The sequence below is a fragment of the Mandrillus leucophaeus genome, unplaced genomic scaffold, assembly GCF_000951045.1.
Source record: "Mandrillus leucophaeus isolate KB7577 unplaced genomic scaffold, Mleu.le_1.0 Scaffold671, whole genome shotgun sequence".
Taxonomy (NCBI): domain Eukaryota; kingdom Metazoa; phylum Chordata; class Mammalia; order Primates; family Cercopithecidae; genus Mandrillus; species Mandrillus leucophaeus.
In genome coordinates, this window is record NW_012107264.1 from 23,986 (window position 1) to 49,101 (window position 25,116).

Consider the following 25,116-nt stretch of genomic DNA (forward strand, 5'->3'; position numbering starts at 1 on the left):
CCTCCCGGGTTTACGCCATTCTCCTGTCTCAGCCTCCCGAGTAGCTGGGACTACAGGCGCCCGCCACCTCGCCCGGCTAGTTTTTTGTATTTTTCAGTAGAGACGGGGTTTCACCGTGTTAGCCAGGATGGTCTGGATCCCCTGACCTCGTGATCCACCCGTCTCGGCCTCCCAAAGTGCTGGGATTACAGGCTTGAGCCACCGCACCCGGCCAACTTTTCCATTTTTATTAGAGATGGGGTTTCACCAAGTTGGCCAGGGTGCTCTCCAACTCCTGACCGCAGGTGACCTGCCCAACTCAGCTTTCCAATGTGCTGGGATGACACATGGGAGCTGCTGTGCCGGCAACAAAGAAGATTTTTAAGGCTATTATATTTTATACAAATCTATGGTCTATATTTAAGGCTTAACATATGAATTCTGAAGGTATTCATGCATTGAGGAAAGATCATCTCAGTTTAATGAAAGTAGTTTTTAATTTAATGTATATTCATTAAAATATCTTTTGAAGATTTTGTCTCTAGTACACGAAAACACACAATAATGTCAAGGCTATTTAACCTTAATGTGTTTATGCACAAAGTTATTCAAATATTTTCTTATCTCTTCAGAGATAAGAAAATATTTGATAAGATTACTAATTTCTCATGGAAAGCAAAATATGTAATAGACATCATTGAGTGATTCAGAGTAAATTGTAATAAATGACAAAAGCTTAGTACAAAGTGCGAGACTCTAGTTAAGTAAACTTGTCTGAGTTAATAGCAATTACAGGACTTGTAACATTAGACCTTGAAGGAGTAGTGTGTTTGTGGGGGTAGAGGTCAATATGGCTGCTTCAGTGAAGAAGTAAACATTATACTTTAGTACAATTTGCATTACTATTTACATCGTAGTAAATAAAACCTTTATTTTCAGATATTTTAGATTATATATCTACTACTTGAACCATCAATAGTAAGACTTTCCAAAAATTTGGGAAGCTGTGCGATGATGATACATATCTATCGCCCTAAGTGTTCAAAAACCAGACAGCAACGACAGACTTTGGACACACGAACTTCATAGTTAAAGGATTAATCTTGGAGCTGTGTTTCTATCAGGGAATTATACTCTTCATTACCTGTGTGAATCACAGCTTTTGAGTAGAAAGAGAGCAAAGAAGAGAAAGAAGCATAGAAAATTTTATTCTAGATTCCTTCAATTGTCTTCATGCTACCATAATTCTGAGTTGTAAAAAATCATTTTGTGATCAAATGTAGTTTGTCTTTACTCCCCTTATGCAGTCTATAACCAAACAGAATGCTTATTAGCAAAGCATTTGTATTCTTCCTGTAAGGAAGGCAACATATAGATAACAAAGAGAATGAGGAGAAAGAGGAATCTCATTGAGATTACCACTGAACATAAATTGGAGCGTGGGTATCATGGGGCTGGATGGGAAAACCATGTAGATGTCTACAGATTTCCTACTCAAACACAGTGTGGCTCTGATTTATTTTTACATCTCCCATTTTGCAATTATTAAGTACAACTATATGCAGCGTCACTGAAAATACCTTCCAAAACCAAATATTAAATAATGCCTATAGCTTTCTGTATTATAATGTTGATTTTCCCAATATTAATGGGAACCATCGAGCATTTGCCTTGTGGTGTCTCCTCAGCTGTCCTCACACATTCCATCACCTTGTCGTAATGGATGATCATGCACTAGGAGTACGGGTTTTCAGCAGAGCTGTATCACTTAAAGGTAACACACGAGCATCAAATTTATTTCCGCGAGAACACCCAGTCTATTGATTACCTGCAGCTACTATGGGGTCTACTTTACATACAAGTGAAATTCAGTGCTCTTAATCAGTCATATGATCATGTCAATAGTAATAAATTATGCAATATATTTTCACCCCTATAGTTTTAATTTCTTTTTCCCCTTATGTCTAGAATTAACATTTTGTTGTACAAAACATGATGATAACCTTCTAGAGTAGTGATGACAAGCCATAAATCCAAAGTTTCTTACCCATGCAAATGGCTTGTTTGCTTCTGTTATCTCATGAGCTTGGTAGATCCAGGAAGCAGAACTTTTAAAACAAAATCCCCAAATGTGGCCGGGTGTGGTGGCTCGTGCCTGTAATCCCAGCAGTTTGGGAGGCCGAGGTGGGCAGATAACCTGAGGTTGGGAGTTTGAGACCATCCTGAGCAACCTAGAGTAACCCATCTCTACTAAAAATATAAAAGTAGCTGGGCATGGTGGCACATGCCTGCAATCCCATTTACTCGGCAGGCTGAGGCAGGAGAATAGCTTGAATCCGAGAGGCAGAGGTTGTGGAGAGCTGGGATCGCATCATTGCACTTCAGCCTGGGCAGCAAGAATGAAACTCCATCTCAAACAACAACAGCAACAACAAGAACAACAGCTGCAGCCACAAAACCCAAATGCATTTTCTCGGCACAGTAAAACTGAAACAGAAAAAGTATAAAGTAAATACAAGTAACTGAAACAGTTTATGTTTTACTTCTTATTTGATAACTTTTGTAAAGTAATGAGCAGAATGTATTTCTCCAGGGACCCAGATATACACATGTGTTCATTCAATAAAAATTCATTCTTATAATGGGCACTGATACTTACATTCTAAATATTTCTAAAAACGTCTCCTCAGGCCTGCAGCATCTTTGCAACATTGCCTTATATTTTATCTTTGTTCATTTATTTATATGCCTCAGAATTTTATGCCCCTCACAGTATTTAGAGTTAATTATCTCGAATGCAAAGAGATCTGTGAACCACTCCTGAATACCTAAGGTCCAAGCATCTTAAAGGTTTATATAAGGCTTTCAGAAAGTACTTCCTGGGTTGGGCACGGTGGCTCATGTCTGTAATCCCAGCACCTTGGGAGGCTGTGGTGGGTGGATCATTTGAGATCAGGAGTTCGAGACCAGCCTGGCCAACATGCTGAAACCCCATCTCTACTAAACATACAAACATTAGCAGGCAGTACTGGCACGTGCATGTAATCTCAGCTATCTGGGAGGATGAGGCAGGAGAACTGCTTGAAGCTGGGAGGCCGGGTTGCGGTGAGCCGAGATCATGCCCCACTGCATTCCAGTCTGGGAAACAGAGTAAGACCATGTCTCAAAAAAAGAAAAGAAAAAGAAACCGACTTCTGCCCAAATCTCCATCCGTAGCCCTTTCCCCATCTGTCTTTTTTTCTGGAATTACTGAGCTGCAGGTAATGCCCCCCTCACCATTCCTCTTTTGTAGAGAAATAGATACGCTCTTGGAGGCTTCTCTCCCTCTCTTGTTGCTGCCTGGCATGTGCTCGCCTTTCCTGCCCTCTGCCTGACTTAATCTGGCTAACATCACTCTCTAAGCCTCAGCTCATGCATGATCTTTAGGAAAGCCATCCCTCACAGCGTATATTTATCGTCCTTATACCCCAGTGCCTAACACTTGACAGGAACTCAATAACTAATGATTTAGCAAAGTTAAGACTGTTTATAGAAAGATGATTCTAAAGATTGTCTTCTGCAGTCTAGCAGCAAAGGGGATGGACATCTAAAGACATGATGTGCAGTTCAGGTGGTAAAGTGACACTAGAAAAATTGACAGAGTACTAAGGGAGCCCCAAGAAGCAGACACCTGTGTATGTGGCTCAAGATAGCTAGAATCAAGGAAGACTTCACATAGCGTTTCGAGCCCTTTTTTTTTTTTTTTTTTTTCTTTTTCTGTTGCTGGAGACAAGTTCTTACTCTGTCTCCCAGGGTGGAGTGTAATGGCATGGCTGAGACTCACTGCAACCTCAAACTCCTAGGCTCAAGGGATCTTCTCACCTAAACTTCTTGAGTAGCTGGGACTACAGGCACATATCACCATGCCTGTGTAATTTTTTGTAGAGTCAAGGTTTAGCTGTGGTTCCTAGGCTTGTCTTAAGCTCTTGACCTCAAGCAATTCTCCCTTTTTGGCCTTCCAAAGTGCTGGGATTACAGATACGAACTATTATGCCCAGCCTACTTTCTGGGTCTTAAAAGATGAAAATAAATTTCTCAGAATAGTAGAATATTTGCAATGTAAAAACATGGGGTGCACGCTAATTAATGTATAAACAGCAATGATTTTGCAAATTATTAGTAACTGCCAGCTCAGTTAGTGTTTTGTTAAAAAGATATTATTAGGAAGTACAGTAAAGTGTTACATTGTATATTTTCACTGTATTTTAAAATTTTGTTTTGTTTCCAACACTTTTGTTTATTTATGTTGGGTGGAACAATTTGTGAGTGACCCTGAGACAGTGCATGGCTTGAACCTGGTGATATCTAGTGTCTGCCTAAGTGGTTTGTTGAAGTTTTGGATAATTAAAAGTATTTCTTAAATAAGTAAATATTTCAGTAAACATTAAACTTCCTTTAAACTCTTAAATATAAAATACAAAGAAATGTTATTCTCTATTTTTATGAGGATTAGAGTATTCAACTGTTCTTAGTTCATTTAAACTCAACCTACGAATTTTTCAACAGAACAAGGCTTACTAGTGGCTTCAGAGGAAGAGTGAGAAAGGCTTGAAAGAAGTGAAAAGAACAACCACAGGTATATAAATATTTAAGCTTCTGGTTTCATATTAGCTTTTTTTTTTTTTTTTTGCTTTAGCAACAAAGCATAGTCCAAATGACACAACCTTTTAGAATCCATCTTTCGAATCCAATAAATCAAAATTTTATTTTTAATTTTTAAAACATGTTAACCAGTTATGAAACTTAACATATTCCTACCATCTGTAGTAACTCATAGCTCTCTTTCCCCTTGGAATTAAGGCAAGACATTTCCAGAATTATCTTGCTTTTTCATTTTTATATCCTTACTCACAATACAGAAGGTAACATAAAATATTGAGTCATATTACTAAGGAATAGAAATTATGAACAATTTAACCATGATGGTCATTGAGCTAAACTAGTGCTAAAGGAGTCATCATTGCCAGTGGTTCAAATGTTGCAGTTTTATATTGCTGGTCACCAGTGCCGAGTTTGAGGATTTCTTCTGTTTTGTGGTTGTCAGTTGACTTTGGTGTCTGTGTTCAGGGAATGAATGGGGTCATAAAAGTCAACCCAGTTGCCTATTAAGAGAATTATACCTTCCAGAATGGGACCATTGGTGTCAGGGTACAAGCAATCACTTTATTTCAACATAAATAAGTGGTAATATTACCAAAATTTTAAAAATCCGTCCACTATCACTAGTGGAATGTAAACTCGATTGGAAGTGGATACAAGCAGAAAATCTCTCTAGATACATAGCACTATGGTAGTATATCATATGAATTAGAATTTAAAATTTTGCTTCTCTTTCTTAGTGGTGTTCAGTTTGGCTCTTAATAATTTAGTGTTTGCCTAGTCTCTAATCTTCAGAGATATAAATGCACTGTAGGGGCTCACTCTTCTTGGTATGCTGAGGTAAAATCTTGTCAAGAGAGGAAGCTTTTGTAATTCCACATATAATCTTTGAATTCAATTCTGATGGGTTTAACACATAATGAATTAAGTTTAGTCCAAACAAACACTGAGAGTTCAGCTTGCCGGTTCATGTTTTTCTCCTATGTTAAGCCAAGGCAAATTCTGTTTCACTTTTTAGTTATGATCCTGTCATTTAAGAGTAGCAACACATAGATTAAGTTTCACAGTTAAAATTTAATGATTTTCTAATATTTCTTGGTTTACACGTGATTAAAGTTAATGTTAAAACATGCACTCTGACAGAAAATATATCTGAGAAAGAAAACAAGAAAATTGGTGTTCAACTTTTGCACCTGTGGAAAAAGAAAGTCTCAAGAACCAGAACCTGGTGGGAATTGTGATAAAGGGAATGTATCTGTATGTTCAGTACTTCCTTTAAAATTCATTACAAAGAAGTTCAAGCTGAATATTGGTGAAAGTTTTGAAAACGCCACAATTTCTGCTTGCCCTGAGGAAGAGCTCCTACATAGTAACTCTAAAGAGGGACGAACTTAAAGGCGGTTCCCTCTAATCTGATGAATCATGTCCCAGGTTGTGAGGAGGAAGATACATCTGGAGGGTCTAACTCTGTGGCATTCCAGGCAGCACCTGAACAGAGGAAGCCCATGTCAAATGTCTTCTCCTTCTATTCACACTTCAGGTCCCTGAAATATACTTACCAGTCATCTTCTAAGCTTCATTTAAATGAAAATAAATCAGACTATAAAAATGATAACAAACCAGACACATAGCTTGTTTCTAACAGAGATGAAGAAAACTTTTGTAATGATAAAGAAATGGAAAAATTAAGGAACCCAGTAATTATGATTGAAATGAAAGATGATTAAGAGTTTGACATGCAAATAGCAAAAAATATAAACCCGAATATCACTCTTTGGAAATTAGACATTAGGTATTGGCCTCCGTCTAGAGATCCTGAAAGTCTTTTTGATTTGTGGTTTACACACCCCAAAGCAATGAAGCATATGATTCAGATAGAAAGCCACAGTAAATCTGCTGTTACAGATATGTATAAAAACAGAAAACCAATACAGTGCTTGTTCCAGAAGCCACGATATGGCAATCCCAGTGCTAATAACTACAAAAGCATGAATCTTGAATTATAAAATGTGAGTTATTCTCTACCACATAGTGAGAGAACATAAAAAGTATCTAGCTAGAAGACTTACAGCAAGATATTCCAAGGTTTAAGGATGAGGTAGGCAAGCTACAAGTAGAGTTCCTGGCTTTGGGGATAGAGACAGTTCCACGTCAAAAGACAGAGGTTCACTTATTGCTTCTCTTTTCTCTCTTTATCGATTATTTGATCCGTCTAATTTTCTATTCAAGAAAATCTCGTGTACAGTTTCAGTGGGGTTATCTAAATGTGTAATTATGTGTCAAAGTAGATTAGTTCTGCGATCTAAATAAGGGTTCTGGAGAATGTTCTCATAATATTTGTTCATTAATCAACCTAAATCTCACTATCAGCCTTCCAAGTGGCATATGAGCTGGGAAACGAATTCAGCCATATACCATGTGACCTTCTGAACCAGAGAAACAAAGAAATTGCTGAAGAAACAAGCTCTACATTCTAGATTCTTTTTTCTGTATTCATTTAGATATGAATTACATTTCTTTAATGATAGAATGAGAATACAATGGGAGGGAAGCAAGAAATGAGTCAGAAGAGCCAGAAAAACACATCTAGCCTTGAGAGTTGGAATGAATATTCCCAGCCAAATGAGTCTGTTTAATGTGTTTACATGTATGCAAGTTTATCTGCTTAGCTCAAACTGTTTGAACTTACAGTCCCATCACGGTTATTTCAAATATTTTTGAAAACAAATGTATACTTCCACATATTTAAAAAAATTACCACTCTCCAATATTTCTGTGGAATCAGACCTTTATGGTATGTTGTTTAATAAAGTATGGTAAGTTGTGACATGTATGATTTTTATCATGTAAGAAGCATAACTTCTCAGCCAAAAAATTAGCACTTTGACTCTTTAGTAGAAAGTTGAGTTCTGTACCCTGTGTTCTAACGATTGACAACAATCTGGAGGTTTACTTCATTCAAAGTAAAGCAGATGAGGCCTTTTTCCACCCTCTGAGGCATCAAATGGCTTTGCTTAAGAGACTTTTAATATATCTGACTAATTTGATAAATTGATCTTTTATGTAATTCAGCAATATGGAATTGTGTCATGTTATTTGATGCCATGAAATGCTAGGGGAGCTTTGGATGAAACATTTAATATGTCTTGGCTGGTTTGACTTCCGTTATCAGTAGATAATGGGGCTAAAGTAGGTAACTGTACCATATGTTTTCCATCTATAAACTTTTGTGGTAACTGAATGTGAAATCTGGGAATCATCTCATTTTCCAGAATTCTGCCCTAGAAACTCAGCAATTTCACTCTGCTTTTTGTGTTGTGGCAGCTTTTGTTCCTATAGTTCAAGGAATACCTTTGCTTTTTTGATGTCCCAGGATTCAAATGAAAAAAAGAAAAAAACGAGAGATAAAAGGCAGTGGGGAAAAGAATAGCTTTGTGCAGAAAAGGGAAAGCTGCTTTTCTGTTCCTGAGGCCCTACAAGGTCACAGCCTCTTAATCTGGCTATTTCGTGTAAAATCCAGGTGGTAAAAACAGAAGACATATGTTGTGTGTGTGTCTTTTTATTTCTCTGTTTCTGCCAGTCAGATAGCATAAAAATTTGTATCAGGCAGCAAAGAGTGGATGGGAATAAAAGCACGAAATGGAGAAGTGCCCGTTTTGAAATTTTGAAATATTCTTCTCTTCACTCAAACAGAAATAAGCAGACTTTAAAAAAGTTTCAATGATGAAATCGTAAGAATATCTTATGATTATGATGATTATGTAAAATGATAAATTAAGCACACAATATTTTTATGATGAAGATGGTGACAGTTAACCTGAATCAAGTGAAATAATCAAGGAAAAAGTTACTTTTATTGAATAAAATAATGATTATTATTTAAAAAGTAATTATTAAAAGTAATAAAAATATTACTTGTATTAAATGTCGAAGAAGGAAATAATACAAACAAAAGTGAAAAATGCAAATATCAGAAAAACTATGTGATAGTCCATTTTCTGCTGCTGCTGACAGATTAACCCAACAAACAATGATTAGGAACACATATCCTTAGCAGCTTCCCAAGAAGCTGAAGGAAGAGCATGATAGGTAAGCCTATAGTTTGTTTGTTTGTTCTTTTTGTTTTTTGGTATTGAGATGGAATTTCTCTCGTTGCCCAAGCTCGAGTGGAATGGTATGATCTCAGTTCCCTGCAACCTCTGCCTCCCGGGTTCAAGTGATTCTCCTGCCTCAGCCTCCACAGTAGCTGGGACTGCAGGCATATGCCAGTATGCCTGGCTAATATTTTGTATTTTTAGTAGACATGGCGTTTCACCACATTAGCCAGGCTGGTCTCGAACTCCTGATCTCAGGTGTTCTGCCCACCTCGGCCTCACAAAATGCTGTTTACAGGAGTGAGCGACCATGCCTGATCGCCTATAGCGGTATTTAGCAGCAGATAATTGTCATTGTGCTATAAACTAATTCAAACTTGGACTAATATTCTTTATGATTAACAAGTTTTATACTATTACCAGGGATATTTAGCCCTGTCTGGTCATCAGAAAAATGCAAATGAACCTAAAATAAGATACATTTTTTAAGGTCATGCTGATATATAAAAGGTAATTACTAGTGTTGGCAAATGTGAGGAACAAGGCATTCTCATACACTGTCGGTAAATGAAATTGGTAAATTATTTCTGAAGGGTAACTTAGTGCTGTGTATCAAAATTTCAAATAACCTGACATCGCTTTAACTCGACAACTTCCTTCTGGAACTAGATTTCCCAGGAAAACTTAACTTGTGTAAACACACACACACTTATTAAGGGTATTAATTATATATTGCACATAATGAACAATAGGCCAATAAATATATAAAATGGATGTAATAGGGTGAATTGAAGGTATTAAAGAAATATGAAAAGTGTGGAGATGTTAGACTCTTTAGACTAGTTTTGGATTACAGTCATCTGCAGAGTTTGTGTGAAAGACATCTGAAGGTGCCATCTTACACTGTCAATCATTTGGGGAGATACCTGCAATGTTTCATAAAGATTCAAATTGATGCTTGTCAGTAAATAGTAACTTTAAAATATCAGTTAATTGTAAATGATCTTTTTAAATTCGGGAGTAATTATGACTGCATGATTAGAAAGTTAATTTTGAACTTCTAACTTTCCTGAATAATCTCCAGTATGCTTTTTTATAATATGTACTAGGGTGACTAGCAACAGAAACATTAGCAGAATATTCTCTCCTTACTACCTTTCAAGTATATGCATTCTTCTGAAGATGTTGAAGTGAGAAATTAAATATCTGAGAACTAGAAAGGAAAAATAGTCCAGAACATAGAAATGTTATTAGGATAGTAAGCAACATATGAAGAGGTAGATCACAGTATGAACTTTTTATTTTTTAACAAAATGAATTTTAAGATAAATGTCTTGATCTGCAGAGGCACCTTAAAGCAAGAAAATGAAGAAAAAACAAATGTTGATATGCTGTACAAAAAAGCGTAGAGAAGAATTCGAAAGGAAAGAGAAACCATGTAAGAAAGAAGTTGAAGCAAAACAACTTGAACCAACTGTTCAATCACAAGAGATGAAACCGGAGACTCTCAGAAGTACTCCAAATCAGGTAAATCAATCTGTGGTAAAAATTCTAGAGTTTAAACTTCATTTTATCAGTCTTGCTTATAATATCCACTTGGTTTCATATATACGATTTAGGTCGAAAACAAACCAGAAATGTTGTCTCATTTTTAAAAATGAATGACGACACTTACAGGTACAATTATTAATATTTATTATAAATCTTGACATCCACATAGAAAATTATTTTATTACAAAGAGCTTTTGCAAACAATAATATGCCATAATATATACTTAGTGGTAAAAATTGTGTTCCCAGTAAAATGGTTCCTTTTACTTTCCCCTCTTTCATACTGATTACTGCACCTAATGTGAAAAAGAAGAAACAGAAATTATTTCAATCACAAATAATCTCGTGATATTCGAAGAAGAGTTCTATAAATTTTATCTTATTTATGATGAGTGTCTTGAAATAAAAGCTGTCTTTTGTATTGATATATTTACATCACAGAAATCACTGTGATCTGTTGGAAAACTAGAAGCAGAGTCAGAAGTCCTGGGGAAAACACTGTAGCTTGCTTGTATTTTTAACCTTTCTTTTTCAAAATTGGGGTGACTAGATGAGTTCATCAATGAATGTATACAGGAGTGACTAGTATAAGGTCTAGATTTATGAGTTAGTAAAATGTAATTCTTATAACAGATGATAAAAGTGTTAAAAGAGTCTAATTACAGTCGAATATTATCAGTGAAATGGAACTGTAATAACTTAGGGAAATTTTATCTGTCCAAATACGTGTGAACTAAGGTTCTTACTATAGGGTGGTGTATGGGTTAGCTATCAAAATGTAAATGCCATTTTTTGGATATATTTTAATTTAGTCAAATTTGTTAACGCTTTAATTTCTGCTTTTGGGTTTGTTGTCATTCAGGGAAAGGCTTTTCCAATTCTGATACTGTGAAATATCCGGTGTGCGTGAGTGCGTGCGTGTGTGTGTGTACTTTTCTAAATTAATTGACTTTAAATACATTTCTGAACTTCTTGAAATTTATGCTCTCCAAGGTTCAAAGTTTTGCTTCAACTTTTTCTCCAGTTCTACATCCACTTACAGTAACCTTGTTAGTGTGTGGATGTGCAGGTTATTTATTAACTTCAGAGGTAATCATGATATGTTATTTCGTTGGGTACTAGCTAAAACTTTCTTTCCTTTTACTTAGGATTTTCATAATCAAGAAGAAATGAAAGATCTGATGAATGAAAATTGCATTTTGAAGACAAGTATTGCTGTACTCAGGCAGGAAATATGCACAATGAAAAATGACAACCTGGAAAAAGAAAGTAAATATCGTAAGGACATTAAAATTGTTAAAGAAAGAAATGCTGCCCTTGAAAAGAGTATAAAACTCAATGAGGAAATAATAAAAACAGCATTCCAGTATCAACAAGAGCTTAGTGACCTCAAAACTGAGAATACAAGGCTCAATTCCAAACCGTTGAAGGAAAAAGAAAGCAAGGAAAGACTGCAAGCTGAAATAGAATCTTATCAGTCTAGACTGTCTGCTGTTATAAGTAAACACGGTGAAAGTGTGAAAACAGAAAGAAACCTAAGACTCCCTTTAGAGAGAACACAAGACGTTTCTCTACAAGTAAAAATGAGTTCTGATACTTCCAAAGTAGAAGATAAGAATGAGTTTCTTACTCAACAACGTTCTAAAAGGCAAATTAAATTCAATACCTTAAAAGACAAGTTTCATAAGACAAGAGATACTCTCAGAAAAAATTCACTGTCTTCAGAAACTGTAGAAAACTACCTAAGCCAAACACAGCAGCAAATAAATGAAAAAGATGTATCAAAATGCAGGAGCTAAGGTGAGTAAATCCACTGGAAAGTGGAACTGTGTAGAAGAGAAGATATGTCAACTCCAAGGTGAAAACCCGTGGCTTGAGCAGCAACTAGATGATGTTCATCAGAAAGATAATCATAGAGAGATAGTGATTAATAGTCAAGAGTAGTTTGTCTCTCCTCTCATTTTTTTTTTTGTTTTCATATGGCTTTTCTCCCCTGAAAAGTCTCATGTAGTTAACCTGATCTGTTAGTTTTTTTCGCTAAGTATGTTTGAAGTTTTTTAATTAGTAAAGTGATCTTGTTATAAGATTACTTGTGAGAATTTCCCTAAATAGAAATATTAACGATTTTAATTTATTTTTTGGTAGATCACAGCCTAAGCCCAAAGTGTGAAGTGGTACTGCTACCCTGGGCACAATCGTTTTTGACTGTGATCTTTAGTATTATCACTAGAAAGCCTCTTTGTGTAACATTTTCAAGATGTTATAGAAAGGCCTCCTTGTGAAATAGGGAATAATTATCACAGGAATTTAAAGAAGAGTAATTCACAAAGTGGTTAGAAAATAACACCTTGTTCAGCCGGAAGAAGTGTGTGGAAGGCAGAAAGAACAAGCTCCACTTCCAGTGCCTTGGTCACAGTGTTGGGGGCTAATTGCCTTCAGATACGCTTTAGTTCTTTTTGATCCCCAACCAATCTAGGTCTCCCCTAGGAGTTGTGGCTCTGAATTATTCCTCAGTGCCAAATGTTCAATTGTTCCTAAATAATGGGTGAAATGTACCCTTCACCCTTGTGAAGCCTGAAACTGGTTTACTGAACGCAAGTATTCCTAGATTTTTTTCTGTCCATTTTAGCTTTCTTAACCTACGTTAAGGAGTGCAATGTGACATTTTGATAAAATTATTTCAAGTGAAGTGGTTCTTACAATCAAACAAATCAACATATTCATTGTCCCATGTTGTTACCCTTTAAATACAAGTATTTCTAATGGAATCTTCAGAATCTTACAAATAGAGCCGTTTTAGAAGGCAGCAAGTTTTGCCTTTTGAGCCATACATCACTGATAGCCATTTGTCTTTTCCGTGTCTACTTTGTTTGAACTGCTTGTTCAGTATAAACCACCTTAGAAACACAGGCGCTCCTTTAGAACGATTTTAAAGTTATAAATCCTTACAACAGGTATGCCCTCACACATCCTGGGTGTGAAAGCTGTTTAGTGGGTTATTTGCAAGTTTTTAAAAACTGCAAGTCATTAAGAATCATTTAAGGAAAAATGAAACACTAAGCCTTTGTCTTTGCTATCTTTACAGATCGAATAAGAAAAGAGCAATGATCAGCACCAAGCTCCTTATGGAGAAAGAGCGGGTGAAATATTTTCTCTGCACTCTTCCTATAAGGCGAGACCCAGAGTCACCTTGTGTAGAAAATCTTTCTAGTATAGGACTCAACGGAAAATAGATTCCCCAGCGGCCCGTAAGAATTCCTACTTCCAACCCACAGACTTCTAATGACTGCAAGAACGACTTGACTGAGGTTAGTTATATGACCGTTTCTTTTTTGGGTTTCACTTCTCTAATATAATTCTTGTTTTTAATTTGGTGGAATACTGAGTTGTTCTGTTGACTTATGCATGTTAAGTAAAGATCATAATTAGCTCTGTTAACACAGAAAGGAAATGGGAATTTTATATTTTTGAATTCCCTGGAGCTCTCATTTTCAAGAGATACCCATTTGCTAACTTTATTCAACAAATCTGACTCAACTGACATGTTTAAAATGTCTTTAAAAGCTGCATTTAAGTTAGGTTTCAGAAATTGCATGTTATTGCCTGATAACTGATGATATACTTTGAGATGGTTTGGTTTACTCTCTATTTGACTGTAGTTTAGCTGTGGTTTATACCACATTTTTTTTTTTCTTTTTTCTTTTGAGGCAGTGTCTCACTCCACCGCCCAGGCTGGAGTGTCGTGGTGCCATCTCGGCTCACTGCAACCTCCACCTCCCGAGTTCAAGCAGTTCTCCTGCCTCAGTCTCCCGAGTAGCTGAGACTACAGCCATCCGCTATTACACTTGACTGAGGTTTGTGTTTTTAGTAGAAACAGGGTTTCACCATCTTGAGCAGGCCGTTCTCGAACTCCTGACCTTGTGATCTGCCTGCCACAGCCTCCCACAGCGCTGGGATTACAGGCATGAGTCACCGTGCCTGGCTTATGTCACTTTTAAAGTTTCTTTGCAGCAGCCGGGCATGGTGGCTCATGCCTGTAATCCCAGCACTTTGGGAGGCCAAGGCAGGTGTGTCATGAGGTCAGGAGTTCAAGACCAGCCTGGCCAAGATGATCAAACTCCATCTCTACTAAAAGTTCAAAAAAAAAAAGAAAATTTGCCGCGAGTGGTGGTGGACACCTGTAATCCCAGCTACTAGGGAGGCTGAGAGAGAAAGTTGCTTGAATCTGGGAGGCAGAGGTTGCAGTGAGCTGAGATTGCACCACTGCACTCCAGTCTGGGTGACAGAGCGAGACTCCATCTTGAAAATAAAAACTTTTAAAAAAAGTTTATTTGCACCATCTCAACTCTTCCCACCCACAATCACAACTGAATTATTGGCATCCAAGCACTTTACCCCACATATGGATGTTTATTATATAGTAGAATGCAAAATAATTGCATTTTATGAATTACATGAAACACTAAAATGTTCATTTCCATTTTTATGTGATAAAGCTTTGTGATTGGCCGGGCGCGGTGGCTCACACTTGTAATCCCAACATTTTGGGAGGCCGAGGCAGGTGGATCACTTGAGGTCAGCGTTTTGAGACCAGCCTGGCCAACATGATGAAACCCATCTCTAGTAAAAATACAAAAATTAGCAAAGCGTATTGGCAGGCATGTGTAATCTCAGATACTCAGGAGGCTGAAGCCAGAGAATCGCTTGAACCCAGGAGACAGAGGTTGATGTGAGCCAACCTGTGGTGAAGTGACATCGGTGTTCAAGTGCAGAAAGGGCCCAGTCTGGTCGATGAAGCACACGGCCAGCTTCTGGGTGGTACGGGCACAGTGCCACAGCTTTTGTCACTTCCTGATGTGCCCCACCAGCACTGAAGAGACAGCCTGGAGACGGGGCAAGAGGAGGCTGAGGTGGTGAGTGCCAGACTCTCCCTGGCCCTGAGCCTAACCCCAGGGTGACACTCAACCTTTGGGAGTGGGAGAGCAAGATGGACAGTTTCAAGTGCTTCACTAAGAAGGTGGACAACAGGGCACTCAGCTCATCTTCACAGCCAATGAATTGACATACAAGCAGGTGATAGTGACAGACTTTAAGATAGAGCATCGGAAGGTGGCCAGTTCCTCTTCAAGCTTCAGCCAGTCCTTGGAGCTGGACCACGCCACCCACTTCACCACAGATGCCTTACACACTGTCAGTGAGTGCTTTGCCAGTCATTCCAGGCGGGACCTGGACCCAGTCATGGACCTGTTAGTGCTGTCTCAGGGACACCAGGCAACATCCTGAACATCCATGTACACAAGGAAGCATTTACCAAAGTCACAGAGAGCAGGCAACACGTGGCAGAAGAGAAGACAGAGGTGCAGAGGCTGATGACGTCAGAATCACAGGAACAGGATTTATTTCGCTACTTCAGTGGAAATTCGCTACTTCCATCCAATTTGAATGAGAGACATGAAATCACGGATGCAGCATTTCTTGCAAAAGAGAGACTATTTTTTCAAAAAGTCACCCAGGAGTTGATAGATTTGAATGACTAGATATTTGATTGCGGACTGTTTCCAGTTCAAGGATACTTTCTACAGCAGAATAATAACACTAACAAAGAGCTAGTGCCAGCTATCGCTGGTAGTGCCAGGATGGTTTTGTGCTCAACTGAAATCCAGCTGAATACAGAACTGTGTAGGTAAGAGTTAATATGGTGATAGAAGAGAAACAGTAGCAAACATGAACTAAGTCATGCTACGAACGCCTGCACTACCATTGTACCTTTTGGAATGAATGAGAATGCCACTTTATTGCTTTTTGAAGTGTGAATATTGTAGTGTCTATGCTGTAGACCTCAAACCCTATAAAGAGTCTCAAGGAAGTTGACTGCATAAAGTCCGCTGTGGAAGTCTTGATACTCAAAGATTGATGATACAATTCGAATATGTGTCCCCACGAAATCTCATATTTAATTATATTTCCTAATGTGGAAGGTGGATCCTGGTATAAGGTGATTGAATTATGAAGGCGAATTTCTCATGAATGGTTCGGCACCATCCCCTTGTACCATCCTCACAATCATGAGTGACTTCTCGTGAGACCTGGTCACTGAAAAGTCTATGTCACCTCCCTACTCTCCGTGTTTTCCTCTTGCTATGTGAGACAACTCACTCTTTCTTTGCCTTACATGAAGATTGAGAGATTTCTGAGGACTCCCTGAAGTGGAAGCCACTGTGCTTTCTGTCCACCCTGCAGAGTCATGAGCCAATTAAACCTCTTTTTCTTTCTTTCTTTTTTTTTTTATACTTTAAGTTCTAGGGTACATGTGCATAATGTGCAGGTTTGTTACGTATGTATACTTGTGCCATGTTGGTGTACTGCACCCATCAACTCGTCAGCACCCATCAACTTGTCATTAAACCTCTTTTTCAAAATAAATCATACAGAAAGTGGCAAATGAGGATGGGAGCACTGCTATAAAGCTACCCGGGAATGTGGAAGCAGCTTTGGAACCAGGTACTGGGCAGAAGTTGGAAGAGTTTGGAGGCCTCAAAAAAAGACAGATAGACGAGAAAATTTTTGGAGTGTCTTAGGGACTGGTTAAGTGGTTGTGACAAAATTCCTGACAGAAACATGGACAGTGAAGGCCAGGCTGAGGAGGTCTCAGATATAAAATTTCCGGAAAATGTCTTCCTTTTGGATATGGAAAGCTTCCACCATGCCTGTACCATCATTATACCTTAGAAGGAGTGAACTTGCTTTTTATTTCAGACGCTCATAGGCGAAAGAGGCTGTAACCTTGACTCAGATGAGGCTTTGGACTTTGTAACTTTGAGTTAATGCTGAAATGAGTTAAGACTCATGCTGGCAAGGCATGATCGTATTTTGCAATGTGAGAAGGACATGACGTTCGTGGGGTCAGGGACAGAATAATATGGTTTGTCTCTATGTCCCCATCAAAACCCATGTGGAAAAAACACCATGTGGAGGCCTAGGTGGAAAAAGGTTTAGTCATAAAAGGGTGGGGGGTGGATCCTTCATGAACGATAAAGCACCTTGATGCTGTCCTCCTGATGGTGAGTTCTCACGAGATCTGGTTGTTTAGAAGGCTGTGGAACCTCTTTCCTCACTCTGTCTTGCTGCTACTCCTGCCTTAGGAGACATCTCGTCGTCCCTTGGCTTTATGATATAATTAGGAGGCTTCCTGATTCCTCCCAGAAACAATAAAGACACTTTGCTTCCTTCACAGCTTGCAGAACCATGAGTCAATTAAATATCTTTTATTTGCAGTAATACAGAAAATTAGAACTGCAGAGAGAGCTGTGAAATGCCTTCAAGGCTTTTTTCCCTCCATCTTGGCTGTTAGCACAGGGCTGCTTGATATGCAAATTTCTGAAACCTTCTTGAATTTTTCCCCTTAAATGGGGTTTTGTGTTATTGCTACATAGCCAACCTGCTATACAGATACCTGACAAAGTAGAAGCAGGCTCAGTAGTGGCTAGCAAACATTGGGAGGGTTTGGAGGCATTAGAGCATGATAGAAAGATGAGGGAGAGGGAGGGAGTGATTTAATCATGGATATCGGGCTGGGTGTAGAAGGAAAAGGGGGGTGTTTAGGGTGGGAAGGAGTAGGTTGGCTGTAGGGTGGTGGGTAGTAGGAAGTGGGAGTAGCCTTCTGCAGAGGCAGAGCCTCATGGAAAAGTCCTCCTAGGACAATGCACCTGTGGCTTTGCAGGTTTGAGCCCCCATGGCTGCTCTCATGTACTGGGCTAGTGTTGAGTGCCTGTAGCTTTTCCACCCTGAGGGTGCAAGCTGTTGGTTGCTCTATGAATCTGTGGTCTGGAGGGTGGTAGTCCCCTTCGTGGGGGCTCCAAGTCCATATTTTCCTTCTGCACTGCCCTAGTAGAGGCTTCCCAGGAACTCTGCCTCTGCAGCAGTTTTCTGCCTGGAAACATTGGGAGGTGGGGGTGGGAGGCATATCCTTCACCAGTGGTTAAGCACTATCTTCTTGACGCTGTCCTCATGATAGTGCGTTCTCATGAGATCTGGTTATATAACAGGGTGTGGCACCTCTTTCCTCTCTTAGTCTTTCTTCTACTCCTGCCACAAGAAACATCTCCTTGCCCCTTGACTTTCTGGTATGGTTGTGAGGCTTCCTGAGTCTTCCCAGAAGCTGAAGCCACCGTGCTTCCTTTACAGCCTGCAGATTTAATTGGCTCATTTAATATGAGCCAATGAAACCTCTTTTCTTTATGATCATACAGAAAATTAGTATATGAAGTGGAGCTATGAAATGCCTTCAAGGCCCTTTCCCTTTTGTCTTGGCAAGCAGCACTCAGCTACTTTTTATGCAAATATCTGAAGCCTTCATGAATTTTCCCCCTGAAAATGGACTTGTCTTCTTTTACCACATTGCCAGGTTGTGATAAAGATAGCTGACAATGTAGAAGCAGGTTCAGAAGTGGATAAAAGACAGAGGTCAGGAGAGTTGGGAAAGCTTAGAAGACAGCAAGATGAGGAAAAGTTTGACCACTATAGAGCATTGTGAAAAGCTGGTGATGAGAAGGCTGACGGAAGGATCAACACTGAAGTCCTGACTTAAAAGGTCCCAGATGAAAATGAGGAATTTCCTGTGTAGAGGCAAGGTTCCATTTCATTGGCCTTAGCAAATAATGTGGCTGCACAGTGAACCTGCCCTGGAGATCTGTGAAACTATGAACTTGGGGGTGAAGATTTAAAATGTATCTGGTGGAAGGAACATCTCCGCCGTATAGTGCAAGAGGTGTCCTCTCTGCATTGAGCAGCCTGTGTTCTTATGTGTGACCTAAGAAATGACTTCAAGTTGGAACTTCTATTTAAATGACAAGTGGAGATCTGAAGTTTGGAAAACCTTCAGCCTGAGCAAGTGGTCAAAAAGAAAAGCTGATTTTCAAGGGGAAAATTCAAGAAGGCTTAGAATATCTGCATAAAAAGGAGCCAAGACAATGGGAAAAAGGCCTTGAAGGCATTTCAGAAACCTCTGCAGCAACCTTTGCTATCACAGGCCCTGGGACATGGTAGAGAAGAATGGTTTGCTGGGCAAGCTCTATGGCCGCTGCTGCGTGCATCCTCAGGACACTGCTGCCTGTATCCCTGCAACACCAGCCCCAGCCATGGCTCAAAGATGCACAGGTACAGCTTGGGTTACTGCTTCAGAGGTGGCCCCACGCCTTGATTTTCTCTGTATAATGTTAAGCCAGCGGGTGTACAGAGCAAAAGACTAGAGGCTTGGAAACCTCTGTTCAGACTCCAGAAGATGCACAGAAAAACCTGGATGTCCAAGAAAGAAGCTTTTCCAAGAGGCAGAGCCTCATGGGAAACCTCTACTAGGGGAGCAAAGAAGGGACATATAGGGTTGAAGCCCTCACACAGGGAGGCATCTTTCTCCAAACCCCAGATTCATAGACCCACAAACAGCTTGCACCCTCAGCGTGGAAAAGCTCCAGGCACTCAACACCAGCCGGGTCCATGAGAGCAGCCACGAGGGCTGAACCCTGCAAAGCCACAGGTGCAGATCTGCCCAAGGCCTTGGGAGCCCAGCCTTCACAGCCCTGTGCCATGGATGTGGGACGGGGATTCAAAAAGGATGATTTTGGAGCTGTAGGATTGAGTGACTGGCCTGCTGGATTTCGGACGTTTATGGATCCTATGAGTCCCGCCTGTGTTTTGTACTTCTTTCTAGCATTTTTTCTTCTTCTGTTGGCTGGGAATGTGTATCCATTGCCTGTAGAATCATTGTACCTTAGAATTATAAAGTTAACTTGCTTTTTAATTCAGTGGCTCATGGGCAGAAGGGGCTGTAGATTTGTCTCAGATAAGACTTTGGGCTTTGGACATTTGAGTAAATGCTGGAATGAGTTAAGATCTGGGAGACTGTAGGGAAAGCATCATTATAATTTTCAATGTGAGAAAGACATGAGATTTGGGGGACCAGGGACAGAATAATATGATTTGACTCCGTGTCCCTACCAAAACTCATGTGGAATTGTAATGGGAAATGTTAAAGTGGGGCTGATGCAAGATGATTTAGTCATAGTGGAGAGTGGAGAGTGAAGGTTGGAAGTTGTGGGAGTGGGGAAGATTCGGGGGGATTATGGTGGGGTTGGGGGTGAAAGGCAGGGGTGGGGGTGGATCTTTCAGAAATGGTTAAACACCATCTCCTTAATGCTGTCCTTCTGATAGTGAGTTCTCTGCATGATTTTGGAGCTGTGAGATTGAATGAACACTGGTCTGCTAGGTTTTGGATGTCCATTGTGACTGTGGTCCCATTTCTGTTATTTTTCTTGGAAATTTCTTCCGTTTGGATTGAGAACACTTACCCAATACCTGTACCATCATTGTACCTTGAAAGAAACGAATGCTCTTTTAATTTCAGGGACTCATAGAAGAGACTGTAGCCTTGTCTCAGATGAGACTTTGAACTTTTTACATTTAAGTTAATGCGGGAATGACTTAAGGCTTTTGGAAACTTTGGAAAAGGCATGTTTGTATTTTACTATGTGAGAAGGACATGAGATTCGGAAATGTCAAAGTCAGCATAATATGGTTTGGCTGTGGGCCCATAGAAATGTCATGTGGAATTGTAATCCCAAATGTTGGAGTTGGGGTCTGGTGGGAGATTAGTTAATCATGGACAGGAGAGGTGGGGATGGAAGGAGAAAAAGGGGGTGGGTAGAATTGTTAAGAGTGGGCTGGCTGTAGGTTGGTGTGAAGGTGGCGGGTAGTAGGAAGGGGGAGTAGCTGCTGCAGAGACAGAGTCTCATGGGAAAGCTCTACCAAGGCAGTGTCCCTGTGGCTTAGCAGGCTTTAGCCCCCATGGCTGCTCTCGGGGGCTGGGCTGGTGTTGAGTGCCTGTAGCTTTTTCATCCTGAGGGTGGGAGCTGTTGGTAGGTCTATGACTCTGGGGTCTGGAGGATGGTGGCATCCTGGGTGGGGACTCCAAGCCCATATTTTTCTTCTGTGCTGCCCCAGTAGAGGTTTCCCAAGAGGCTCTGCCTCTGCATGAGGCTTCTGTCTGGAAACAGTAGGGGGTGGAGGTGTGTTGGGGGGCGGATCCTTCACCAGTGGTTAATTTTCTTGCTGCTGCTCTCCTGAGAGTTCTCATGAGATCTGGTTGTATAACAGGGTGTGGCACCTCCTTCCTCTCTGTCTTGCTCATACCCCTGCCATATGGAACGTTTCATTGCTATTTTCCTTCTGGTATGATTTGTAGGCTTCCTGAGTCCTCCCAGAAGCAGAAGCCACTATGCTTTCTTTATAGCCTGCAGAATCATGAGCCAGTTAAACCCCTTTTTGTTGTGATCATACAGAACGTAAGTACTGCAAAGTGGAGCCATGAAATATCTTCAATGACATTTCCCCATCGTCTTGGCTATTAGCACTGGGCTTTTTTAAAATGCAAATATCTGAAGCCTTCTAGAAGTTTCCCCCTGAAAATGGACTTCTTTTTCTTCTACATTGCTATGCTGCAACAGAGATAGCTAAAAATGTAAAACACTTTCAGCAGTGGGTAACAGCCGGAGTTTGGAGAGTTTTGGAGAGCTTGAAAGAAGACAGGAATATGAGGGAGAATTTGGACCATTGTAGAGACTTGTTGAATAGTTGTGATTAAAAGGTTGACAGAAGGATGGACCATGAAGGCCAGGCTTATGAGGGTCTCAGATGAAAATGAGGAACTTACTGAGAACAGGAGCCAAGGTTACTTTTGTTTTACTGTAGCAAAGAACGTGGCTGTAGGGTGACCTTGCCCTGGAGATCTCTGAAACTTTGAACGGGAGGGTGATGATTTAGTGCGTATCTGGTGGAATGAACTTCTAGGCAGCATAGCACAAGAGGGGTCCTGTCTGCATCTAACCGTCTGTGCTCTTATGTGTGACCGAGAAAAGGACCTCAAGTTGGAACGTACATTTAAATGACAAGCAGAGCTCAAAAGTTTGAAACATTTGCAGCCTGGCCAAGTGGTCAAAAAGAAAAACTGATTTTCAAGGGGAAAATTCATGAAGGCTCCAGAAATTTGCATAAAATGGAGCCCAGGGCCAGTAGCCAAGACAATGGGGAAAAAGTCTTGGAAGCATTTCACAGATGTTTGCAGTAGCCCTTGCTGTCAGAGGCCCTGGGACCTAAGAGAGAAGAATGGTTTCCTGGGCCAGCCCCATGGCCCCACTGCTGAGTGCAGCCTCAGGACACTGCTGCCTGCATCCTGGCAGCCCCAGCTCCTGCTCCAACCTTGACTGAAAGATGCACAGGTACAGATTGGTTCACTGCTTCAGAGGGTGCAAGCTATAAACCTTCATGGCTTCCACGTAATGTTAAGCCAGCGGGTTCACAGAGCACTTAGGAGTCTTGGGCTTGGGAGTCCAGAGGCTTGGGAGCCTCCGTATAGATTTCAGAAGATGTATGAAAATGCTTGGGCGGGCCGGGCACGGTGGCTCAAGCCTGTAATCCCAGCACTTTGGGAGGCCGAGACGGGCAGATCACGAGGTCAGGAGATCGAGACCATCCTGGCTAACACAATGAAACCCCGTCTCTACTAAAAATACAAAAAAATTAGCTGGGCGTGGTGGTGGCGCCTGTAGTCCCAGCTACTCCGGAGGCTGAGGCAGGAGAATGGCGGGAACCCAGGAGGCGGAGCTTGCAGTGAGCCGAGATTGCGCCACTGCACTCCAGCCTGGGCGACAGAGCGAGACTCCGCCTCAAAAAAAAAAAAAAAGAAAATGCCTGGGTGTCCAGACAGAAGACTGCCAAAAAGGCCAGAGCCTCATGGAAACCTCTAAGGCATTGCAGAGGGAAAATACGTGGTTGGAGCCTCCACACTGGAGGCCACCATCATGCAGACCCCAGATGCATAGACCCACCAAGAGCTTTGTACCCTCTGTGGGTAAAAGCTACAGGCACTCAACACCAGCACAGCCCATGAGGGCAGCCTGTGGGGCTGAACCCTGCAAAGCCACAGGTGCAGAACTACCCAAGGCCTTGGGAGCCCAGCCCTCACACCCGGTACAAGGATTAAAAAAGGTTGACTTCGGAGCCGTGGGTTTGAATAACTGGCCTGCTGGGTTTTGGACTTTCATGGGACCTGTAAGTTCCATTTGTGTTTTGTTCTCTCTGGCAAATATCTTCCTTTTGGGTGGGAATTCTTATTCAATGCTTGGATAATCATTGTATCTTGGAAGTAGTTAACTTGCTTTTATTTCACAGGCTCAGGGGCAGAAGGAACTGCAGATTTTTCTCAGGTGAGATTTTGGGCTTCAGACATTTGAGTAAATGTGGGACTGACTTAAGATCTTGAGGGTGTTAGTCAAGATGATGGGGAAAATCATTGAAGGCTTTTCATAGCTTCACTTCCCGGTACTAATTTTCTCTATGACCATAACAAAAAGGGGTTTAATTGTCTCCTGGTTCTGCAGGCTGTAAAAAAGGATAGTAGCTTGGGGAAATGGTAGATAAGGCATCATTGTATTTTGCAAAGTGAGAAGGACATGAGATTTTGGGAGGCAGGGACAGAATAATAAAATTTGGCAGTGTGTCCCTACAGAAACTCATGTGGAATTGTAATCAGAAATGTTAAAATTGAGGCCGGGTGGAAGGTAATTTAATCAAGGAGGGCAGTGGGTGTTGGAAGGTGGGGATTGGGGAGAATGGGGGGATTATAGTGGGGTTGAGGGGTGAAAACTGGGCATTGGGAGAGGATCCCTCACAAATGGTTAAACACCATCTCCTTAATGTTTTCCTCATGATGGTGAGTTCTCGTGATGATTCTGGAGCTGTAAGATTAAACGGATACCGTCCTGCTGGGTTTTGGACTTGCACTGGGCCTGTGATCCCATTTGTGTTATTTTCCCGGCAAACTTCTACCCTTTGGATTGAGAAAACTTACCCAATGCCTGGACCATCATTGTAGCTTGAAAGAAAAGAACTCCCTTTTAAATTCAGGGACTCATAGGCAAAAGGGAACTGTAGCCTTTTCTCAGGTGAGATGTTGAACCTTTTACACTGGAGTTAATACTGAAATGACTGAAGACTTGGCAGCTTTTGAAAAGGCATAATTTTATTTTACTCGGTGAGAAGGATATGATATTCGGGGGATCAGGATCAGAATAATATGGTTTAGCTGTGTGTCCCTACCTAAATTCATGTGCAATTGTAATCCCAAATGTTGCAGGTGGTGCCTCAGGGGAGGTGATTTATTCATGGATGGGAGAGGGGTGGGGTCAGAAGTAAACAGAGGTGGGAAGGAGTAGGCTGGCTATAGGGTGGTGGGTAGTAGGAGGGGAGCAGCCTGCTGCAGAGGCAGAGGGTCATGAAAAACCTCTACTAGGGCAGTGTACCCGTGGCTTTGCAGGCTTTAGCCCCCATGGCTGCTCTCATGGGCTGGGCTGGTGTTGAGTGCCTGTAGCTTCTCTATACTGATGGTTTCAGCTGATGCTGGGTCTATGACTCTGGGGTCTGGTGGATGGTGGTATCCTACATGGGGGCTCCAAGTCTATATTTTCCTTCTGCACTGCCCTAGTAGAGATTTTCCAAGAGGCTCTGCCTCAGGCTTCTGTTTGGAAACAGTGGGGGGTGGATACGGGGTGGTGGGAGGATCCTTCACCAATAGTTAAGCACCATCTTCTTGATGCTGATCTCCTGATAGAGCTCTGATGAGATCTAGTTGTGTAACAGGATATGGCACCTCTTTCCTCTATCTTGCTTCTACTGCCATGTGAAACATTTCATTGCCGCTTGGCCTTCTGGTATGATTGGGAGGCTTCCTGAGTCCTTCTAGAGGCAGAAACCACTATGCTTTCTTTACAGCCTGAAGAACTGAGAGTCATTTAAACCTCTTTTC

At 40.8% G+C, this 25,116-nt stretch overlaps 1 pseudogene; it reads left to right on the forward strand.

Moving 5' to 3' along the window:
* Positions 1-12,206, forward strand: part of LOC105555155 — a 35,782-nt pseudogene extending 23,576 nt beyond the window's left edge.
* Positions 12,207-25,116: the final 12,910 nt, after the last annotated feature.